The following is a 25,057-nucleotide window of genomic DNA, read 5'->3' as shown; positions in this document are numbered from 1 at the left end:
ACTAAAGTAGAGCTCCAGGCCTTTCTTCTGCAGAGTGGTAGGTGGCTCGAACCACCATTCGTTAGATTACTAATCAAGTGCAAGTCTAGGAAACTCAATTATACCCGAACTAGTAATTAATTTCCATATTCAACTGATAAACTTAAATTTATGAACAGGAAATATAAAATATAATCACAGCCTCTAAATCTGAGAAGCCTACCTTCTATCAACCAAAGATGGGATTTAAAAAGCAGAACTGTGACGTAGATATTTTTCCCTGGAACCTTGAGAATGGCTGTTTATGCTCATTTCGTAATTACTTCTTCTCTTGAGGTACGTGTACTTATTATCTCTTCCCAAATCACAAATTTCTTACTTTCCACAATTCTGTCCCACCCCCAAAAGCCAGCTCACTCGGCACCATATTTATTTTTGTTGTCCTTTTGGGTTTGTTTCGTCTTTGTTTTGCTTTTTCTTTCCTCTTTCGCTTCTTTTCTTTCCCTTCACCAGTCAAATCAAATCTGTGCCATCCACACCCCTTCTCAACAGGCAGAACTGTACCACTCTGCTAGAGAGCCACTGGCACATGGCCTTCCTAGGTCTGATCTGCTTCCCCCAGCTGAATCCTACCACATCATCATTTTCTTCACTTTTTTTTCATTTTTTCTGCTTCTGTTTCTCTCTCTTCTTTCTGTAGTTTCCCTTGCCCACTTAGCTCCATCTATCACATCCTCTCCTCTCCCTCCTGCCTATCTACACCATGCGCCAAGCGCTGTACCCCCACGCATCACGTGCATGGATCACCAAACCCTGTGCTGTATTGCCCCCCAGCCACACCCTGTTGGCCCCACTATGTGCAACAAATGATGCATCTCCACCCCTTGCCCTCCTCTGGATCTGCCCTGCTGTACAATAGCTGAATGGCCGGCTTTGCCCACCTGGACAAGGTAGCGAGAAGCATGGTGCAAACAGACAAGAAATCAACAAAGCACACCCAGATCACCTGCCCAGGCATGACCAATTAAAACAAAATGGCAGGATAAAACAAGCAAATCCACAGACAATAAAGGAAGAAAATAGACCCTGAATGTAGTGAAGATAGCTGACATCATGAATACATAAAAAACAGAACAGGATGGCTCCTGAAAGTGTCCGGAATAAGATACCAGATGACCTTCTGGTAGAAGAAAAAGCACTGGAACTACCTGATAGGGAATTTAAAACTCTAATATTCAGGGCTTATCAACAGATGAAGGAAAACACAAGCAAAAACCTGCAAAAATAGACAAATTCATGCAAAACACAAACAAACCAACAGTAGAATTCAGGAAAATAATATAAGAACAAAATGTCAAATAAACAAACAATGAGAAATGACACAAAAACTGCAATCAGAAGTACAAAAGATAAACAACAAAATTCAGAAATGGACACTGCAAAAGAAGGTTGTAGGAGCAAATCTTGAAACAACTGACAGGGTAAGTGAAATTGAAGACAAAACCTTGGATACCACTTTGAGAAAAACTCAGAGAAAATAATGAAGAAAACGAAGAAACCCTGAAAATAATGTGGGATAAAATCAAAAGCAAAAATTTGCATGTGATCAGAGTTCCAGAACAGGGGGAGAAAAAGGAAAGCACAGATGATCACTGAAGATTTGCTGACAGGAAACTTCTCTAACATTATGAAAGATGAAAACCTGACCATCCAAGAAGCTCAATGAACCTGAAATAGGAAAGACCTCCCCCTAAAAATAACCAAGACATATCATAATCACACACTCTAAAATCAAAGGCAAAGAAAGAATCATTACAGCACCTCAAGAAAAACAAAAGGTCACATACAAAGGGAAAACAATAAGACTAAGCTCTGATTACTTGGCAGAAACCATGCAGGAAAGAAGGCAATAGGTGGACATATATAATCCTTGAAAGAAAAAAATTCCAACCAAGAATAATATATCCTGCAAATTTCTTGCTCAAATATAATGGCAAAATTAGGACATATTCAGATAAAAAGAAATAAAGGGAATATATAAAAACCAAAACAAACTTTCAAGAATTATTAAACAGTTCTTTGGTTACAGAACCAAATTAGACAACAACCTGAGTCTAGGACTCAAGACAGCATCAGCCAGATGCTAGGTATGAATTCTTAATGGTAAAATAAAACTAAAATATTTTAAACAGGAAACCAAAGAGGTCAATCTGTAAATGACAAAAACATCAGAACAATAAATGAGGGAATAAACAATGTAGGTAGAGAGCTTTCTAATGGAGCAGGAGACAAGGCGATACCAAGTAATAAAAGACTAGTTGAGACTGAGGAAGATGGGGGGGGTAAATGTCAAGGTGCCACAAAGAAAGTTAACAAAGCTACTCATCAAAATAAACAAGAAAAATACAAAGTCTCAGTAACATAAACTATAAGAAAACCAAAGAAATGAAAAAAAAAAATCCCACAAACAAAAGGAATTCAGCACAGAAAACATCCTACCACAAAAAACAGCACCACAAAATGACAGCAATAATCACACCTACATGTAATGACTTAAATGCACCCATAAAGAGACAGAATGTATCACAATAGATTTAAAAAACAACAACACTTCAATATGCTGTCTATGAGATATACATCTTAGAAATAAAGGCATAAATACATTAAACACTAAAGAATGGGAAAAAATATGAAGTGAACAACAACCAAAAAAGAGCACAAGTGGTAATAGTAACCTCAGATAAAATAGACTTTAAAAGAAAATTCACCATAAAAGACAAGTAAGGATATCTACCATGAGGACATATCCATAATAAATACCTATGCACAAAATGACAGGGCTCCAAAACACATAAAACAAACTCTAACAGGAGATTTCAACACACCGCTCTCAGTAAAGGACAGAACATCTAGAAAGAATCTCAACAAAGATACAGAAGATCTAAAGGCCACAATCAACCAACTTGACCTCGGAGACATATACGGAACATGCTACCCAACAGCAGGAAAGTTCACATCCTTTTTCCAATACACATGCAACATTTTCCAAAACAGAGCACATCACAGGCCACAAAACAACCCTCAACAAAACCCAAAATACTGAAATAATACAAAGAATCTTCTCTGATCACAACACCATCAAAGTAGAAATTAATAACAGGAAGAATAAGGACCAAAAAATCAAGTACACGGAAACCAAATAATGCCCTGATTAAAACCCACTGGGTAACAAAAGAAATTAAAAATGGCATCAAAAAATTCCTAGAGCTGAATGAGAGCACGTCATACCAAAACCTCTATGGCACAGCAAAGGCAGTGCTTAGAGATCAATTTCTAGCAATAGATGCACACTTAAAAAAAGAAGAGAGAAACAAAATGAAAACATTAGCTAGACAACTTGAACATAAAGAAAGAAAACAATAAAAGAAGCCCACTGTCACCTGAAGAAAGAAAACAATACAGATCAAAGCAGAAATAAATGAAATAGACACTAAAAAAAAAAAAAAACCAGTAGAAAGAATCAACAAAATCAGAAGTTGGTTGTTTGAAAGGATCAATGAGGTTGACAAACCACTGGCCAAAATGACAAAACAAAAACTGGGGAAGATGCAAAATAACCCAATTAAGAAATAAAATGGTGGTATTACAACACACCCAACTGAAATAAAAGGATAACAGGGTACTATGAAAAACTATACTCCAACAAATTTCAAAACCTAGAGGAAATGGACCAATTTCCAGAAACACACTACGTCCTAAAGTAACACAAACTGAAGTTGAACATATGACCAGAACCTTAACAAGAGAAGAGATTGAGAAGGTGATAAATAAATAAAATAAAATGAAATTCCTAACAAAAATATGCCCTAGCCCAGATGGCTTCACAGGAGGATTCTACCACACATTTGGAGAAGAGCTTGTACCAGTACTACTCAAACTATGTCAGAGTACAGAAAAGGAAGGGATGCTTTTGAATTCAGGCTATGCAGCCAGTGTAATCCTGATACCAAAACCAGGCAAAGACATCACAAAAAAAGAAAATTACACACCAATATTTCTCATGAATATAGATATTAAATTCTAAACAAAACTCTAGCCAATAGAATTCAGCATCATACAAGAACAAGTGGGAATCTATCAGGTATGCAAGGATGGTTCAAAATCAGAAAATTAATCAACAGAATCCACCACATAAATAAAACAACATAATCACAGGATCACTCAACAGATGCAGAAAAGGTATTCGACAAAGTCCAGTACCCATTCCTGATTTAAAAAAAAAAAAAACCTCTCAATAAAATAGGAATAGAAGGGAAATTCCTCAACATAATAAAGAGCATATATTCAAAACCAACAGCCAACATCATTCTTAATGGAAAGAGGGTAAAAACATTCCCCTTGAGAATGGGAACAAGACAAGGATGACATTTATCACCACTCCTATTTAACATGTGCTCTTAGATCAATAAGGAAAGAGAAAGAAATAAATGGCATCCAAATTGGTAATGAAGGAGTTAAACTGTCCTTTTTTGTGGATGATATGATACTCTACATACAGAACCCAAGACTCCATGAGAAGACTACTGAAACTCATAGAAAGGTTCAGCAGAGTAGTAGATTACAAGATTAACACACAGCAATCAGTTGGACTCCTATACACCAATAAAGAGAAATATGAAATGGAAATAAAGAAAGCAATAATATTGTGTAATAAACACTAAAAAAATAAAATACTTGGGAATAAATCTAACCAGGGACGTAGAAGAAGAAATCAACTACTGCAAGAAATCATAAGGCCTATACAAAGAGAAAAACCATACTCATGGATAGGCAGACATAACATTATGAAAGTATCAATTTTACCTAAAGCAATTTACGAATAACAATTCAAACCCAATCCAAATACCAACAACATTCCTTAAAGAAAAAAAAAAAAGGTAACTTTATATGAAAAGGGAAGAGGCCCTAGACAATTAAAACCCACTGCCGTCGAGTCGATTCTGACTCATAACGATCCTATAAGACAGAGTAGAGCTGCCCCACAGAGTTTCCAAGGAGCACCTGGTGGTTTCAAACTGTTGACCTTTTGGTTAGCAGCCATAGCACTTAACCACTATGCTACCAGGGTTTCCAGACAATTAAAGCACTATTAAAGAAGAAGAATAAAGTAGGTGGACTCGCACTACCTGACTTCAGAACCTACTATACAGCTAGGGTAGCCAAAACAGCCTGGTAGTGGTATGACAGAAACATGGACCAGTGGAACAGAATTGAGAACCCAGATGCAAATCCATCCACCTATGGTCACCTGATCTTCAAGAAAGACCCAACATACATTAAATGGGGAAAAGACAGTCTTTTTAACAAACGGTGATAGCAAAACTCAATGTCCATCTGCAAAAAAGATGAAACGGAACCCCTATCTCACACCATATATAAAAACTAATTCAACATAGATCAAAGACCTAAATATAAAACCAAAAACCATGAAGATCATAGAAGAAAAAATAAGATCCACGGTAGAGGCCCTAATGTTGATGTTATTGTTTTTAGGCACCGTACAGTAGGTTCCAACTCATCGTGACCCCATTTACAACAGAAGTAGACACTGCCTGGTCATATACCACCCTCACAATTACTGTTATGTTTGAGCCCCACTGTTGCCAGTCACTGGTCAATCAATCTCAATGAGGGTCTTCCTCTTTTTCACTGACCCTCTACTTTACCAACAATGAGGTCTTTCTCCAGAGACTGATGTCTCCTGGTAAAATGCTTGAAGAATGTGAGACATAGTCTCGCCATCCTTGCTTCTAAGGAGCATTCTGGTTATACTTCTTCCAAGGCATAGTTGTTCGTTCTTTTAGTAGTCCACAGTATATTCAATATTTTTCATCAAGACCACAGCTCAAAGGCATCAACTCTTCTATATTCTTTATTCATTGTCCAGCTTGCACATGCATATAAGGTAATTTAACACACCACAGCTTAGGTCCAGCACAGCTCAGTCTTCAAAGTGACATCTTTGCTTTCAAACATTTTTAAGAGATCTTTTGCAACAGACCTGCCCAATACACTCTGTGCTTTGATTTCTTCACTGCAGCTTCCATGGGTATTCATTATTGATCCAAGTAAAATGAAATTCGTGACTTTAACCTTTCCTCTGTTTATCGTTATGTTGCATTTTGTTTCAGTGGTGAGGTTTTTTGTTTTCTTTACATTGAAGTGTAATTCATTCTGAAGACTGTGCTCTTTGATCTTCATCAATAAGTGCTTTAAGTCCTCTTCACTTACAGCAAGCAAGATTAAATCATCTGTGTGATGCTGATTGCTAACGAATCTTCCTTCAATCCTGATGCCCTTTTATTCTTTATATATAGTCCATCTTCTTCGATTATTTGTTCAGCATACTAACTGAAGAAGCATGATGTACACTATTCCTGACTTTAAACCACACAATATCCCCTTGTTTTGTTCAAATGACTCCCTCTTAATCTATGTTCAGGTTTCACAGGAGCACAATTAAGAGTTCTGGAATTCCCATTCTTCATAATTTGCTAGGATCCACACAGTTGAATGCTTTTGCATAGTCAATAATAACACAGGTAAACATCTTTTTGGTATTCTCTGCTCTCAGCCAGGATCCATCTGACATCAGCAATGATATTCCTCATTCCAAGTCCTCTTCTGAATCTGGTCTGAATTTCTGGCAGTTCCCTGTGTATATACTGCTATAGCTACTTTTGAAGGAGCTTCAGCAAAATTTTACTTGCGGAGGCAGTGCCAAGATGGAGGAATAGGCAGACTCTTCCAGTGAGCCCTCATTCAACAAGGACCCCCCAAAACAAGTGAAACTAGTAAATTTATGACAGGCAAGGAGCCCTGAACATCAAAGGCAAAGTTAGAAAATGAACTGAGTGGCAGGGGGTGGAAGAGAGGGTTCAGAACCAGAGAAGAGTTACCGGACATGAATCACCGGGAACCCTCATGCACCATTCCTGGGAGTGGCTGCGGAAGGCTGATACTAGCGTTTGGCCTCAGTTTCCTCTGGGAGAAGCAGCCAGCCACACAGTCTACTCACACCTCCAGATCCAGAGATAATGGCAATCTCGGCAAAAGCTAAGTACTTGTATGTATTTTTCTGTGCCCCCGGCCCCCAAGTCAGCTTCAGTGGCTATTCATTTCCCTGAGCCTGAGATAGGCCTCGCTGAGAGCCTAGAGCCATCCTCCAAGCTTTGGAGAAGGAATAAATTTGCAATTAGGCAAAAAGATGATTTGCCAGGTCCACTAACCAGGCGAGTTCAGGAGAGAAGCAGCTCCTATCCAAGCATAAATGGTATATGGACTTTGAATACCTTTGCCTTCTGCATGGGTCTGTGTGGGCCTATTTCAGGAGAATAGGCCCTTGTTCACAGACTACAACTGTTTGAGCTGTGCGGTGGAGATGTGGGAGTTTGATGTTTGACACCACATTGCCTATTGAACAGGGTCCTCACCTACCCACAAGAGGGGCCTAAGGACTGGTGGCTCCATTCATGTAAATAAAACAAAAGTTAAGAATCACAAAACTTTATCAAGTGTAGCAGAAAAGACATTTGACAAAGTTCAACACCCATTCATGATAAAAACTCAGCAAAATAGGAATAGAAGGAAAATCCCTCAACATAATAAAAGGCATTTATACAAAGCCAACAGCGAACATAGTCCTAAACGGAGAGAGTCTGAAAGCATTCCCCCTGAGATCGGGAACCAGACAAAGATGCCATTTATCACCTCTCCTTTTCAACATTGTGCTGGAGGTCCTAGCCAGAGCAATTAGGCTAGATAAAGAAATAAAGGCCATTTGGATTGGTAAGGAAGAAGTAAAACTATCTCTATTTGCAGATGACATGATCTCATACACAGAAAACCCAAAGGAATCCTCAAGAAAACTAATGAAATAGAAGAGTTCAGCAGAGCAACCAGGTACAAGATAAACATACAAAAATCAGTTGGATTCCTTGACACCAAGAAAAAGAACATCAAAGAGGGAATCACCAAATCAATGCCATTTACAGTAGCCCCCAAGAAGATAAAATACTTAGGAATAAATCTTACCAGAGATGTAAAAGACATATACAAAGAAAACTACAGTACACTTCTGCAAGAAACGAAGAGACTTACATAAGTGGAAGAACATACCTTGCTCATGGATAGGAAGACTTAACATTATAAAAATGTCTATTCTACCAAAAGTGATCTATACATTTAATGCAATTCCGATTCAAATCCTAATGACATTCTTTAATGAGATGGAGAAACAAATCACCAACTTCATATGGAATGCGAAGAGGGCCCGGATAAAGAAGGCATTATTGAAAATGAAGAACAAACTGGGAGGCCTTACTTTACCTGATTTTAGAACCTATTATACCGTTACAGTAGTCAAAACAGCCTGGTACCGGTACAACAACAGATACATAGGCCAACGGAACAGAATTGAGAATCCAGACATAAATCGATCCACATATGAGCAGTTGATATTTGACAAAGGCCCCAAAGCAGTTAAATTGGGAAAAGACAGTCTTTTTAACAAATGGTGCTGGCATAACTAGATATCCATCTACAAAAAAATGAAACAAGACCCATACCTCACACCACACACAAAAATGAACTCAAAATGGACCAAAGACCTAATTATAAAATCTAAAATGATAAGGATCATGGAAGAAAAAATAGGGACAATGTTAAGAACCCCAATACATGGCATAAACAGTATACAAAACATTACTAACTATGCAAAAGAGAAACTGGATAACTGGGAGCTCCTAAAAATCAAACACCTATGCTCATCCAAAGACTTAACCAAAAGAGTAAAAAGGTCTGACATTTCCGATCATCGCCTGATCTCTAAAATCTACACAATACTGCAAAAACTCAACTACAAAAAGACAAATAACCCAATTAAAAAATGGGCAAAAGATATGAACACACCCTTCACTAAAGAAGACATTCAGGTAGCTAACAGATATACGAGGGAATGTTCACAATCATTAGCCATTAGAGAAATGCAGATCAAAACTACAATGAGATTTCATCTCACTCCAACAAGCCTGGCATTAATCCAAAAAACACAAAATAATAAATGTTGGAGAGGCTGTAGAGAGATTGGAATGCTTATACACTGCTGGTGGGAATGTCAAATGGTACAACCACTTTGGAAATCGATTTGGCACTTCCTTAAAAAGCTAGAAATAGAACTACCATACGATCTGGCAATCCTGCTCCTTGGAATATATCCTAGAAAAATAAGAGCCTTCACACAAACAGATATATGCACACCCATGTTTATTGCAGCACTGTTTACAATAGCAACCAAGGTGCCCATCAATGGATGAATGGATAAATTATTACACATTCATACAATCGAAAACCATGCATCAATAAAGAATAGTGAGGAATCTGTGAAACATTTCATAACATGGATGAACCTGGAAGGCATTATGCTGAGTGAAATTAGTCAGTTGCAAAAGGACAAATATTGTATAAGAACACTATTATAAGAATGTGAAAAATAGTTTAAACTGAGAAGAAAATATTCTTTGATGGTTATGAGGGGGGAAGGAGGGAGGGTGGGAGAGGGGCATTCACTAATTAGATAGTAGATAAGAACTTCTTTAGGTGAAGGGAAAGACAGCACACCATACAGGGGAGGTCAGCACAGTTGGACTAAACCAAAAGCAAAGCAGTATCCTGAATAAACTGAATGCTCTGAAGGCCAGCATAGCAGGGGTAGGGGTCTGGGCACCATGGTTCAAGGGGACATCTAAGTCAATTGGCATAATAAAACCTATTAAGAAAACATTCTGCATCCCACTTGGAAGAGTGGCGTCTGGGGTCTTAAACACTAGCAAGCAGCCATCTATGATGCATCAATTTGTCTCAACCTACCTGGGTCAAAGGAGAATGAAGAACACCAAGGACACAAGGCGATTACAGCCCAAGAGACAGAAAGGGCCATGTGAACCAGAGGCTACATCATCCTGAGACCAGAGGAACCTGATAGTGCCCGGCTACAACGATGACTGTCCTGACAGGAAACACAACAGAGAAGCCCTGAGAAAGCAGAAGAGCAGTGGAAGGCAGGCCCCATATTGTCATAAGACCAGACTTAATGGTCTGACTGAGACTAGAAGGACCCCAGTGGTCATGGCCCCCAGACCTTCTGTTGGCCCAGGACAGGAACCACTCCCGAAGCCAACTCTTCAGACATGGATTGGACTGGACAATGGGTTGGAGAGGGATGCTGGTGAGGAGTGAGCTTCTTGGATCAGGTGGACACTTGAGACTATGTTGGCATCTCCTGCCTGGAGGGGAGATGAGAGGGTGGAGGTGGTTAGAAGCTGATGAAATGGGCACAAAAAGAGAGAGTCGAGGGAGAGAGCAGGCTGTCTCATTAGCGGGAGGGTAATTCGGAGTGTGTAGCAAGGTGTATATGGGTTTTTGTGTGAGAGAGTGACTTGATTTGTAAGCTTTAACTTAAAGCACAATAAAAATAATAAAAAAGAAAAAATACGATGAGGTTCCACCTCACTCCAACAAGGTTGGCATTAATCCAAAAAACACAAAATAATAGGAGTTGAAGAGGTTGTGGAGAGACTGGAACTCTGCTGGTGGGAATGTAAATTGGTACAACCACTTTGGAAATTGATTTGGTGCTCCCTTAAAAAGCTAGAAATAGAATACCACACAATCCAGCAATCCCAGTCCTTCGAATATATCCTAGAGAAATAAGAGCCTTTACACGAACAGATATATGCACACCCACATTCACTGCAGCACTGCTTACAATAGCAAAAAAGATGGAAATAACCAAGGTGTCCATCAACGGATGAATGGTTAAATAAATTGTGGTATATTCACACAATGGAATACTATGCTTCGATAAAGAACAGTGAGGAATCTGTGAAACATTTCATAACATGGAGGAATCTGGAAGGCATTATGCTGAGTGAAATTAGTCAGTTGCAAAAAGCCAAATATTGTATAAGAACACTATCATGAGAACTAAAGAAACAGTTTAAACAGAGAAGAAAATATTCTTTGATGGTTATGACAGTGAGGAGGAGGGAGGAAGGGAGAGAGAAGAAGCTCATTCTTCACTGGCATATTTTTCTATCCCATTGTTGTGTCCAATCCCTGTCTGAAGAGTTGGCTTTGGGAATGGTTCTTGTCTTGGGCTAACAGAAGGTCTGGGGGCCATGACCTCCAGGGTCCTTCTAGTCTCAGCCAGACCATTAGATAGTATCTCATTAGATAGTGGATAAGAACTACTTTAGGTGAAGGGAAAGGCAACACACAGTACAGGAGAGGTCAGCACAACTGGACTAAAAGCAAAGAAGTTTCCTAAATAAACTGAACGCTTCGAAGGCCAGTGTAGCAGGGGCAGGATTTTGGGGACCATAGTTTCAGGGGACATCTTAGTCAACTGGCATAATAATATCTATTAAGAAAACATTCTGCATCCCACTCTGAAATGTGGCGTTGGGGGTCTTAAATGCTAGCAAGCAGCCATCTTAGATGCATCCATTGGTCTCAACCCACCTGCATCATAAGGAAAATGAAGAACACCAAGGACACAAGGTAATTATGAGCCCAAGAGACAGAAATGGCCACATAAACCAGAGAGTCCATCAGGCTGAGACCAGAAGGACTACATGGTACCTGGCTACAACCAATGACTGCCCTAACAGGGAACACAACAGAGAACCCATGAGAGGGCAGGAGAGCAGTGAGATGCAGACCTCAAATTCTTGTAAAAAGACCAGACTTAATGGTCTGGCTGAGACTAAAAGGACCTTGGCGGTCATGGCCCCCAGACCTTCTGTTAGCCCAAGACTTGAACCATTCCCAAAGCCAGCTCTTCGGACAGGGATTGGACACAATGGGATAGAAAACTATGCCAGTGAAGAATGAGCTTCTTGGATCAGTAGACACTTGAGACTATGCTGGCATCTCCTATCTGGAGGGGAGACGAAAGGGCAGAGGGGGTCAGAAGCTGGAAGAATGGACATTAAGAGCTAGAGTGGAGGGAAGGAATAGGCTGTCTTATTAGGGGGGAGAGAAATTAGGACTATATAGCAGGTGTATACAAATTTTTATATGAGAGACTAACTTGATTTGTAAACTTTCACTTAAAGCACAATAAAATTTTTTTTTAATTTTACTTGCACGTGATATCAGTGATGTTGTTTGATAATTTCCACATTTGGTTGGATCACCTTTGTTTTGAACAGGCGTAAATATGGATCTCTTCCAGCTGGTTGACCAGGTAGCTGTCTTCCAATTTTCTTGACATACTTCCAGTGCTGCATCCATTTGTTGAAACATCTCAAATGATAATCCCTCAATTCCTGGGGCCTTGTTTTTTCCAATCCCTTCAGTGCAGCTTGGACTTTTTCCTCCAGTACCAGCAGTTCTTGATTGCATGGCACTCCTGAAATAGCTGAACATAAACCAATTCTTTTCAGTATAGTGACTTTGTGTATTCCTTCTACCTTCTTTTGGTGCACCTGTGTCGTCTAATATTTTTCCTATAGAATTCTTCAATATTGCAACTTAAGGTTCTTTCAGCTTAAATGCTGAGCACATTCTTTCCTTTGGTTTTCCAACTTCAGGTCTTCGTATATGCCATTATACTTTACTTTGTCTTCTCCAGCTGCCATGTGAAAGCTTCCATTCAGAAAAATGTAGAACAAAACTCCAACTCACAAAAATAGACCAGACTTACTGGTCTCACAGAGACCTAAAAATCCCTGAGATTATGACCCCTAGACACCCTTTTAACTCAGTCCTGAAGTCACTCCTGAAGTTCACCCTTCAGCCGAAGATTATACAGGCACATAAAACAAAACAAGGCTAAAGGGGCAAACAAATTCAGGGGCAAGGTTGAGAAGGCAGGAGGAGATAGGAAAGCTGATAATGGGTAGCCGAAGGACAAGAAGGGGAGAATGTCAATAAGCCGTGAATTTGGTTACCAATGTCAGAAAACAATATATGTATTAACTGTTTAATGAGAAAGTAATTTGCTCTGCAAACCTTCATCTAAAGCACAAATTAAAAAATTAAAAAAAAGATGTTCATCACCTCCTGTCCCTCCCCATGTCCCTAGACATAGGCACAACTAATCTACTGCCTTTATGGTGTTTCCTGTTCTGGACTTTTCATATAAACTAAATCATTATTACGTGACTTCTTTCTGTCTGGCTTCTTTCTATTAGCATATTGTTTTTAGTGTTCATCCATGTTGTAGCATGTATCAGTACTTTGTTCTTCTTTATAACCTAACAATATTCCATTGTATAACTATACTATATTTTATTTATCCTTTCAGCCACTGATAGACACTTGGATTGTTTCTGCATTTGGCAGTGCTGATAGTGCTACTTTTAAACATACATTTACACCTTTTTTTTGGATAGCTGTTATCAGTCATTTTGAGTACATATTTAGAGGAAGATTGCTGAATCATATGGTAAAGCTATGTTTAAACTTTTAAGGATCTGCCAGAAAATTTTTAACACAGCTTCATCATTTTACATTCCCACCAGTAGTGCATAAGAGTTCAAATTATTCCATGTCCTCACCAATAATTGTCATTTTCTGATAATAGCCATCCTAGTGGGTATGAAGTTGTTTTGATCTGCATTTCTCAGATGGCAAATGATGTTGAGCATCTTTTCATGTGCTTATTGGCCATGTTTTGTTTTTTTGAAAAATATCTATTCAAATACTTTGTCCATCTATTATTTGGGCTATTTGTCTTTTTTATTATTGAATTGTAGGTGTTCTTTATATATTCTAGTTACAAATCCCTTAGTAGATATATGACAATATTAATTTATTTTGTAGTTTTTTTTCCTCTTTTAATTACTATGTCTAATGCTCTACCAACTGAGATATCCAGATCACATGGGGTCACCATAATTTAAAATCAACTCAACAGCAACAATTAGCATGTAAACTTCTTGAAGAAGTAGACTATACTTATATTTCCACCTTCCATCTCCAGTGCTAGTGGATGCAAAATAAACATTGATGAATGAAGGATCACACTATAATGTGCACATCAGTTCTTGCATCTTCTCATCTCTACTTAGCTAAAGCAGTTTTAGTTTCTGTCCTACTAGCTGGGCCAGTTCCCAGGGAATTAAGACCAAAAATGACCTACACTCAACAAACTATGTTTCCTAATTGTAGTGACACTGTTGCTAGTCTACACAGCATCCTTTCCCATGAGTCCTGCTTCAAAAGAAGTATCTATCCTGAACTTATTCAGTTTTCTACCCCCTCCCTACATGATCTGTGGGACTCCATGTACTCCATTCCAGAAATTGGTCATAACTGGTCTAAGCCAAAGAAGATAATAATGTCATCCCTTTTGTTAGATGAATGATACAATAATCCAGGTTTATGTCCACCAATGTTTAGCATTATCTAGCAATTTTATTAGTTCACAGGTGAGCAGGTTCTGAGTTAATCAAACTGAGGATAAAACTCCATGTCAGGGAGAAAAGTATGTTGCCTCAATTTCTGTGGCAGTCATCTTGTAGCCATAAGGAGACCTGCCTGCACCCAAAGCAGACAGACTGCCAGTCAAGCCTCTGGGCTACCTGTTACCTAGATAACAAATTTCTTTATTATCACTGTCTGTAAGAGTAATGTCTCATACAAAGAACAACCTTCTTAGAACCTATGCTTCTCACATGGAAACCTCTACAAATAACAGCTTAGTCATGTTACACTAAGCCTCACGCTCAATGTAAATTTCCAAAGAGGTTTCCAAACCTAGGATCCACCATGTAATACCTAGGAAATTATCCCTGTCCCAAGAGACATTTGGCTCTTTTTCAGAACATGTAAGTCCCCTTTTCCCAAACCTGGCAAAGTAGAGGGCATGTGTTTAAGCATAAGAAATTATGACCTTATCTTGATCTAAGAAACAGCTGTTAGGGTAACACAGAGTCCCAATAAGCCTTGGGTTCAGAATCTTTGTAAAGCCAAGAAGAGCAGAGTCTTCCCAATCCCACCTGTCTCCTATGGAAGCAGAGGCTGGAAGATGTGGCCCACCATCCCAAGTGCTATGAATGCCTCCAGTGCTGGACACCTTTTCCAGAGGGGCCAGGGTAATCATGGGGGTGCCTTGCAGCATCCAAACTCCATGGAAATTCAACATGAAAGTATTACCACATACCGATGTCTGTATCCTTTTTCTATAAGAGAAACATCACCAAAAAGTTACCCTGTAGAGAAACACAGTGAAATTAATATAGGAGTAACCAACTGAGAACCACATCCATGGTATATCTGTGGGGAAAGCCTCTTTAATATTTATCCTTCCATCAGGGATCTAAACTCAGGTAATAATCTAGATTTTCTTCTAGTAAAGGATGGTGATAGCATCTTTGAAATCCTGAAGCAATTCTCAAATGATAAGTTTTTTTTTGTTTTGTTTTCCTTGGAGTTCAAGGGAATTTCTGTCATCACACTAGACGAACACAAACTAAGAAAGACTTTAGTGTCCACTCATGACCATGAAGCTGGTCTTTGCAAAAACAATTAGGGGAGCTTACTAAACAAATGGGAAATGCTGATGGCACAATGGTTAAGTAGTCAGTTGCCAACCAATTAGTCAGTGGTTCGAACCCACCAGCAGCTCCATGGAGAAAAGACATGGCAATCTGCTCCCATAGAGATTAACAGTCTAGGAAACCCTATAGGAAAGTTCTAGTCTGTTCTACTGGGTTGCTATAAGTTGGAATCAGCTTTATTGTACACCACAACGACTAAACAAATGGACTACTACAGCTTTCAACAATGAAAAACAATTAAAAAACAAAAACCACAAACCTTTGGAGTAAGGGAAGAATCTGATTTCTAGGGTCACATTATAATATTCAAATGTCTCACTTCCAGCAACAAAAATTTACAAGGCATACAAAGAACAAATTAAGTGAGAGAAACAGTCCTTGTGGAAGCCTAGATGAGGCACCTACTAAACAAAAGACTTTAAACCAGCATGGTATTAAATGTACTCCAAGGGCTGAAGGAAAATATAAAAAAAAAAATTAAAGGAAATCAGAGTAACTAAACATGAATGAAACAAAGACTATAAATAAAAAAATATATAGAAATTATTAAAAGGAACAAAATAATTACCAAAGCTGAAAGCTTAGTGCACTGAAATAAAAGATTCATTGGAGGCGTTCAACAGTACATTAGGCATGAGAAAGAATCAGTAAATTTGAAAATAGAACAACTGAAATTATAAAATGAAAGGAGTAAAAGCAAAACAAAACAGAAAAAAACAGATGAGGAAAACAAAAGAATGTCTAAGGGGTTTGTGGGACACCATCAACTGAACAAAAATAATGCATTACAGGAATTCCAGAAAAGGGAGAGAGAGAGAGAGAAAGAACTGGAAAGAGTACTTCAGCAAAAACCCTCAAATCTGATGAAAGACATGAATCTAAAAACCCAAGAAGCTTAACAAGCTCTAAGTAGTATGAGCCTAAATAGACTCACATCAATACAAATCATCAAATTCTTGAGAACCAAAGAAAAAGAATTTCGAGAGCAATGAGAGTAGAGAATACAGTTGTCCTTTGGTATCTGCAGTAGATTGGTTTCATAACCCCCAGTGGATATCAAAATTCATGGATGCTCAAGTCCCTTATCTAAAATGGTATAATATTTACATAAAAAGCATTCATTGTGCAACAGTTAAGTGTTTGGCTGCTAACTGAAAGGTTGGTGGTTTGAACCCAACAGCCACTCCACAAGAGAAAAGACCTGGCCACACATATTTGCATATAGCCTACACACATCCTCCCATATACTTTAAATCATCTCTAGATTACTTATAATACCTAATATAGCATAAATGCTATGTAAGTAGTTGTTAATGCTTACATTTAACATTTAGTGCTTTCTCAGTCTTTGGAAGCACTTCATCATGAACCAGAGAGATCATTTTTGCTACTGCAGGAGGACACTCCACAAATTTCAGCTTCTTTCTGCTTTGTCATGCAAATGCTTAATTCATTCTTACCTACTTTACAGCCCACTTCAGTAAACAACATGCCACTTTTCAAAAGATTTAAGATTTCTATTTTCCCATTGAGAGAGACACTCCCTCTTAGCCTTTGAGGGATTGCTTTGATCTCTTAATTGCTTCTTAGGAGCCACTTTTTCACAGAAACAAATGGTGCACACAATACAAGTGGTGAACAAATGAGATGTGGGGCAAACAATGCTCAAACAGCAAGTGCTGGAGAGATGACTGAGGATCTGAGAGACAGCGAGAGGCTACATACAGCAGGAAATGCCTACACATCATTTCATTACTGTTGATTCACTATAGTGCTTGGTGCATGGCAAATTCAAGGTTTTCTTTTTGGAAGTTTCTCTTATTTTTTCTGGAATATTTCTGATCTTCAGTAGGCTGAATCTATGGTTGAGGAACCTACAGATGGTGGCCAACCGTAATCACATAAAAATAATCCTTGATAAATAAAGCACCAACTTCTCCTCAGAAACCACAGAACCCAAAAGACAGTGGAACAACATATCTAAAATGCTGAAAGAAAAGAACTTTCAACCAAGAATTTATGTCTAGGCTATCATTCAAAGCTGAGGATGAAACTAAAATATTCCCAGATAAACAAAAATTGAGGGACTTCTTTACAACTAGACCTGCCCTGTAAAAATGCTAATGTGAGTTTTTCAGGTTCAAATAAAAAAAAAAGATAACTGAAAGACCTAAGCAGAAAATGTTCTCCGGTAAAGGTAATTTCATGGGAACATACATAGGCCAGTTTTATTTCACTTTTGGTTTATAACTACTTCTTACATCCTATATGATTAAACAATTCATTAAATTATTACAAATTTATGTTATTGGGGACAAAATGTATAAAGATATAATTGTGGGAAACAACAAAATAATGGGGAAGGTGAAATTGAGAAACAGTTTAAGCTACTCAGGTTGGTAATAAGTTAAGCTAGGTTCTTACAAATTTAGGATATTAAAAGTAATCTCCATGTTAACAAAAAAGAAAATACCTAAAAAACATACAAAAGGATATGACAAGGGAAACAAGTGTTTCAAAATATAAAATTCAAAAGAAGCCAGTATTGGAGGAAATGAGGAACAAAAAAAGATAGAAGACACACAGAAAGCAGACACCAAAACTGCAGAAATAAGCCTCCCCTTGTTGATAATGACTTTAAACACAAATGGATTAAATTCTCCAATCAAAATGTTGGAATTAGCAAAATACATGGAAAAACATGATCCAACATTAAGATATCTACAAGAGACCAACATTAGACCCTTAGACACAAATAGGATGAAGCTGAAAGGATAGAAAAATATTCTGTGCATTTACAAACCAAGAGAGCTGGGGTGGCTAGACCAGTATGAGAGAAAAAAAAGGCTTTAAGTTAAAATCTGCTAAAAAAGTCAAAGAAAGATATCATATAATAATAAAAGGGTCCATTCATTAAGAAAATAAAACAATAGTAAATATATATGCACCAAATATTAGAGCCCTAAAACACATGCAGCAGTGATAAAAACGAAGGATGAAATAAACAGCTCTACCATAATAGTTAGAGACTTCATTACACCATTTTCAATAATGAGTAGAACATCTAATAAGATCCATATGGAAATATAGGAACTGAACAACACTAAGCTAACTGGAGCCCTGGTGGTGCAGTGGTTAAGGGATTGGCTACTAACAATGGTGAGCAGTTTGAATCCACCAGTTGCTCCCTGGAAACCCTAGGGGGCAGCTCTACTCTGTCCTATAAGGTCACTACAAGTTGGTATAAACTCAATGGCAATAGGTTTTTTTTTGTTTATATACTTTCTAGAGCTAACAAACATACATAGAACTAAATAGCATCAGAATAAACATTTTCATCCAGTGCATATGGATTGTTCTCCAAGACAGACTATAAGTTAGATCAAAAACATGTCTCAATAAGTTTAGAAAGGCTGCCATCAAAGTATCTTCACTAACCACAATATAATGAAACTAGAAATTAATAACAGAAGGAAAACTGAAAAATATAAATAAACATTTAAACAACCATGGGCCAGGGACAAATAAAAGAAGAAATCAGTAAATACTTAGAGATGAATGCACAACATATCAAAGCTTATGTGGTACAATGAAGGCAGTGATAAATGCCGACATTAAAAAAGAAGATAGATCTCATATCAGTGATATAACTTACAACTTCAGGATCTAGAAAAGAGGTAAAACTAAGCCCAAACTACAAAAGGGAAGGAAGTAACAAAGATCAAAGCAGAAATAAATAAAATGGTTAAAAGGAGTACAACAGAGAGAATCAACCAAACTGTTACCGCAAATCATAGATTTAACCCACCTACTGCAAAGCCAATACTGAGACAGGAGGAGGTAAGCAGCAAGATGGCTTTATTGAACACCGTGTTCAAGAGACAGAGGGGGCTAAATTTCCCCCAGATTCTGTCTGCCCCGAAAGGGCTACAGGAGAGTTTTATAGGGAAAGTTTCAGGGTTTAGAGATTTCCACGAATGTTGATTCTTCTTTAAGGGGGAAATAATGACGAAGTGACCTACTGTTGATGTCTTGCAGGCCTCGTTAGACCATCTTGGTTTCAGTCACAAGATGGTTCTGGGTTTTGTTCAATGATCTTGGGTCCTGATGGTATCGCTCATTGTTTTGTCACCTCAGAGAGAAACATGGTTTAATCAACAACAGAAAATCTTGAGTACCTTGTTTTTCTACAATGGAATTTGTTTTCTACAAAGGAATAGAGCCAGATTCCAGAGCAAATAATTGACATTTTCAACAACTAAAGGTTTTAATCACTGCTTATACAGCTAAACTAGAAAATATATTCTCTCTTATTTTAATACTAAAACACTGCAGAAAATGTATTTTCTCTCTTTCAAAACCAGAGGTTAATTTTGGAAAAGATCAATGAAAACAACAGAGTGAAAGAGGGAGAAGTTGCAAACAACTAAAATAACAAATTAAAATGGAGACATTACAACCAACTGTATACAAAATAAAAAAAGATAAGAGAACACTATGAAAATTGTGCACCAACAAATTAGATGAAATGGCCAAATTCCAAAAAACACATAGAAAACCTAAACTGTCTCAAAAAATATACAGATGCAAAAAATTCTCACCAAAATACTAGCAAAACAAATCCAACAGCATGTTAAAAGTATTATACACCACAACCAAGCAGATTTATTTCAGCATTGTAAGGGTTGTTCAGCATTAGAAAATCAATGTAACAGAACATTTAACAGAACAAAGAAAAATAACCACACAATCATCTCAATTGATGCAGAAATGGCACTTGGAAAAATCCAATACCCTTTCAAAATAAAAACACTCAGCAAACTAGAATAGAGGAAAATTCTTCAACAACAACAACAAAGGGTATTTATGAAGAGCTCAAAGCTAACATCATATTCAGTGGAGCAAGGCTGGGAGTTTTCCCTGTAGTATCAGGAACAAGGCTAGGATGCCTGCTTATCAACATTTTACTGGAAGTCCTAGCAAAACAATTAGGCAAGAAAAAGAAATAAAAGCCTTCCAAATAAGAAAGGAAGAAGCAAAAATGGCTCTATTCACAGATGGCTTAAGCCTATATTTAGAAATTCTCAATGAATTCACAAGAAAGTTACTGGAGCTAATTCAGAGACACTGTATGGTACAAGATTAATGCAAAAAGTCAGCTGTGTTGCTATACACCAGTGATGACAATCTGAAAAGAAGACTAAGGAAGCAATTCCATTTATAATAGCATTAAAAGAATAAAATACCTAGGAATGAATACAACTAGGGAGGTGAAAGACTGAAAACTAGAAAATGTTGATGAAAGAAATTAAAGACGACCTTAAGAAAAAGAAAGACATTCTGTGTTCATGGATTGGAATGCTTAGTATGTTGTCAGTACTATCCAAAGCAATTTATAGATTCCACCCAATTCCTACCAAAATTACAACACCCTTTTTCTGAGTTGATGGAAATCCTCAAATTCATATAGAATGAGCTCCTAAAGGCCAAAACAACCTTGAAAATAATAAAAGTTGGAGGACTCACACACTATAGTAGTTTGGCTTCAAAACTTATTATAAAGCTATAGTAATTAAAACAGTCTGGCACTTGCATAATGACAGACACAGAGATCAGTAGAACAGAATTGAGAATCCAGAAATAAATGCATATATCTATGGCCTACTGATTTTTAGCAGGGTGCCAATCCATTCAATGGGGAAAAACAGTCTCTTGAACAAATTGTGCTGGGACAATTGGATCTCCACATGCAGAACAATTATGTTGAACCCATACCTAATACCATATACTAAAGTTAACTTAAGATGGATCAGTGACCTAAATGTAAAAACTGAAACCATAAAACTTTTAGAGGAAAATATAGCGGTAAGTTTTCAGGGCCTATGTTTTGACAATTGATTCTTAGATATGACAAGAGTACAAGCAGCAAAAGATGACAAATTGTAGCTCATAATAACTAAAAACCTTTGTGCATCAAAGGACTGTACCAAAAAGTAATGAGACAAAGTACAGATTGGGAGAAAAAATTTTGGAACCAGATATCTGATAAGCGTTAATATCCAGAATGTAGAAATAACTCCTACAACTCAACAATAAAAAGACAGACAACCTAACCAAAAAATGGCGGAAGGGCTTAAATAGACATTTCTCCAAAAAAGATATACAAATGGCAAGAAATCACAGGAAAAGATGCTCAACATCAGTAGCCATCAGAGAATACAAAGCAAAACCACAATTAGATACCACCTCATACCAACAAGGATGGCTATTATCAGAGAAAGGGAAAATAACAAATGTTGGTGAGTAGATGGAGAAATCTGAACCTTCATTCATGGATGGTGGGAATACAGAATGGTGTAGCTGCTATGAGAACAGTTTGGCAGTTCCCCAAAAAATTAAACACTGAATAATAACCTGACGCAGCAATTTAGCTTCTGGATGTGTGCATAAAAGAATTGAAAGCAGAAACTCAACAAGATGCTTGTACACCAATGTTCACTGCAGCACTGTTCACATTAGCCAAAATGTGGAAACAGCCTAAACGCCCATCAAGGAAGGAATGGATAAACAAACTGTGTTATATAAAATTGAATACTACTTAGCCAATAAGACAAATGCAATTTTGATAATGCTACAATGTGGATCAAGCATGAAGACATTACGCCAAATGAAATAAGTCTGCCACAAAAGGACAAATATTGCATAACTTAACTTGTATAAAAAAGGCAAGAATAAGCAAATGTATAGACACCAACGTTTTTTGTTACCAGAGGTGGAAGGGAGAAGAAAAGTGGGATTTATTGTTTATGGAGTGCTAAGTTTCAGTTTACAGTGAAGGAAAAAACATATGATTATGGGTAGATTTACAGAGCCAAGTAATGTAATTAATGGCAATCAGCTGTACACATGTAAAAAGTTGAATTGACAAAAGTTGTGTGATAGATGCATTAACAGCTAATGACAAAAATAAATGAACAGTAGCTGCTGAGGCTGCTTATGTACAACCTAAAACCTTTGGGCTTTGGTTTCTTGGTTTGGGGTTTAGGGCTATGTTTTCATGAGACATCCCACTTAACTGACCCAGTACTGTTTAGTGCTTCTACTCTACCTCCTAGTTTGTTTCGTAGTTTACAGCAGCCATCCAAAGAACAACAACTGGTCTCTATTTGCCTGTGGAACAGAAGACGGAAAGGCAAGAACAGGAGGAGGGTATGCAATGTGTGGCTAATTGCCTCCATGAACAGCTGCCCTTTTTGTCATGAGATCAGAAGAACTGAATGATGCCCAGCTACCATTACTCAGCATTTTGATCAAATATTCTGTAGAAGAATCCAGATGAGAGGGGTAGAAATGCAGAACAGAATTTCAAATTCTCAAGGACTCCAGATTTTCTGGAGCCATGACAGCTGGATGGACCCCTGAAACTACTGCCCTGAGATAATCTTTAAACTTTAAATCAAAAATACACACTGAAGCCTCCTTAAAACCAAGCAATAGTTTAGCTTAACTAGTAAAGAATGTCTGCTTTGAGGATTATGCTCTCTGTGTGAGATTAAACTGACAACAAAAACTGAAAATATTAGATAGGAAACTTAGGTGGTGGTAGTGAGGCTATGTTTATGGAGGTAGAACGTGCAGAAAAAGGAAAGTGAAAATGGTTGCATAACTCAAAGAATTTAATCACTGTCAAACAACTGTACATCTATTAGTATATGTTGTGTTGTATGCATTCTCAAAAACAAAACAAAATAAAGTATAAGAAAGAAATCAAAAAAACTGAAAGCATGGACTCAAACAGATGTTTGTACACCAACGTTCACTGCAGTATATTTACCATATATTCATAATAGACAAAAAGTGAAACAACATAAGCGCCCATCAACCAAATAAATGAATATGCAACTGTGGTGTATCCATACAATGGAATATTACACATAAAGAGAACTGAAGTTCTGATACATGCTATGACATGGGAGAACCTAGAAAACATGCTGAGTGAAATAAGTCAGACACAAAATGACAAATAGTGTATGAAATATTTAGAACAGGCAAAGCATAGAGGCCCAAGTTTATTAGTGGTCATCACAGGCTTGGGGAGAGAAAAATGAGGAGTTATTTAAAGTACATTGAATTTCTATTTCAGTTAATGAAAATATTTGCAAATGTATCCTAATGATGGTCACAATAAGGTCAATATAATTAATGTCACTGAATTGCACACTTAAAAATGGCAAACATTTTGTTATATATTTTTTAATCACACACATACAAATATTCAACAAAGAAAAAAACATAGAAGTGGCCCCATAATCATTCATTCATTTATCAGCCATTAACAACCGCTCTTGTTGAGTGTGGATTTAGAATGCATGTGGTGAAAAGCACTATTCAATTCCCCCCAGTCTCCACCACCTCCTTTGTATCTCTAATCTTTATGTCCAGTGTGGTTGTCACTGACTGTTGAGTTTAAGCTGTGGCTTTCCTCTTAACAGGAATTTGACTTATGTACATTCCCTAGCTAGTCCTAAGGAAACCCTGGCAGCATAGTGGTTAGGTGTTACCGCTGCTAACCAAAGGATCGGCTGTTTGAATATACCAGGTGCTCTCTGGAAACTCTACGGGGCAGTACTACTCTGTCCTGTAGGGTTGCTATGAGTCAGAATCCACTCAACACCACTGGGTTTTTTTTTTTTTTTTTTTTTTGGTAGCTGGCCCTAATGGCATACAAGTTTGCAAGCCCCAGGCTAATTGCTCAGTGTTATGCTGATTCAGAGCTTGGTCCTTCCTTAAGCGAAGTTGTTGTTATTCTTAGGTGCCGTGGAGTTGGTTCTGACTCATAACAACCATATGCACAACAGAACAAAACACTGCCCAGTCCTCCGCCATCCTCACAATCATTGCTATGCTTCAGCCCATTGTTGCAGTGACTGTGTCAATCCACCTCGTTCACAGTCTTCCTCTTTTCTGCTGACCCTGTACTTTGCCAAGCATGATGTCATTCTCCAGAGACTGATCCCTCCTGACAACATGTCCAAAGTATGTAAGACACAGTCTCGCCATCCTTGCTTCTAAGGGGCATTCTGGTTGTACTTCTTCCAAGACAGATTTGTTCATTCTTCTGGGAGTCCATGGTATATTCAACATTCTTTGCCAATACCACAATTTAAAGGCATCAATTCTTCTTCGGCCTTCCTTATTCGTTGTCCAGCTTTCACATGCATATGATGCAATTGAAAATACCATGGCTTGGGTCAGGTGCACCTTAGTCTTCAAGGTGACATCGTTGTTCTTCAACACTTTAAAGAGGTCCTTTGTGGCAGATTTACCCAGTGCAATGCGTCTTTTGATTTCTTGACTGTTGCTTCCATGGCTGTTGATTGTGGATCCAAATAAAATGAAATCCTTGACAACTTCAATCTTTTCTCTGTTTATCACGATGTTACTCGTTGGTC

At 37.8% G+C, this 25,057-nt stretch overlaps 1 pseudogene; it reads right to left on the bottom strand.

The window, feature by feature from the left end:
- Window positions 1–25,057, bottom strand: part of LOC126069855 (CTP synthase 2-like) — a 149,021-nt pseudogene that overhangs the window by 8,423 nt on the left and 115,541 nt on the right.

The sequence above is a fragment of the Elephas maximus genome, chromosome Y, assembly GCF_024166365.1.
Source record: "Elephas maximus indicus isolate mEleMax1 chromosome Y, mEleMax1 primary haplotype, whole genome shotgun sequence".
In the NCBI taxonomy this organism is placed as follows: domain Eukaryota; kingdom Metazoa; phylum Chordata; class Mammalia; order Proboscidea; family Elephantidae; genus Elephas; species Elephas maximus.
This window is presented reverse-complemented; position numbering and strand designations above follow the sequence as displayed.